The sequence below is a fragment of the Cebus imitator genome, unplaced genomic scaffold, assembly GCF_001604975.1.
Source record: "Cebus imitator isolate Cc_AM_T3 unplaced genomic scaffold, Cebus_imitator-1.0 Scaffold269, whole genome shotgun sequence".
NCBI classification, from domain to species: domain Eukaryota; kingdom Metazoa; phylum Chordata; class Mammalia; order Primates; family Cebidae; genus Cebus; species Cebus imitator.
Window position 1 is genome coordinate 1,497,614 of NW_016107584.1, and position 751 is coordinate 1,498,364.

Genomic DNA, 751 nt, shown 5'->3' on the forward strand with positions numbered 1-751 from the left:
GTGACCTCTGGTCATCCTCGCTGTTCATTTATATGCTAATTATAATGGATTAGCATGCAAAAAGACACCCATACCAGTGCCATGACAGTTTACAAATGCCATGGCAACCGAAACTCAGGAAGTTACCCTATGTGGTCTAAAAGGGAGGGACCCTCAGTTCCAAGAATTACCCACTTCTTTTCCAGAAAACTCATGAATAATCCACCCATTGTTTAGTATGTAATCAAGAAATGACTATAATTCATCAAGCAGTCCATGCCACTGCTCTGCCTGGGGGGTAACCATTCTTTTATTCCTTTGCTTTCTTAATAAACTTCCTTTCACCTTACTCTATGGCCTCTCCTCAAATTCTTTCTTGCACAAGGTCCAAGAACCCTCTTGGGTGGGGGGGTGGGGATCTGGATCAGGACCCTTTTCTGGTAACAAAAAGACCATTCTGTTTTCACTTCAGCCCTAGAGATTGAGGTGTTGCTAAGTATTATACATAGTGACAGTCCTTTACAATTGGGATGGATCAGGCTGAAAATGAAAACAGGAACTTTATAGGTACATCTCATCCCCAGGGACTGTCACTGGTACCCTGAAATATGGCTACAGGGATATTAGCAGTTTGAGCCATTAAGATAATCTCTCAACTATATCATTTACAACTGCTCCCAAATTCACAGCTTTCTAGGTCAGGCTCCCTAGAGACAGAGTCTGAGACAGGGAATATTGTGCAAATGACTGATTGAGGACATGCTTGCAGGTA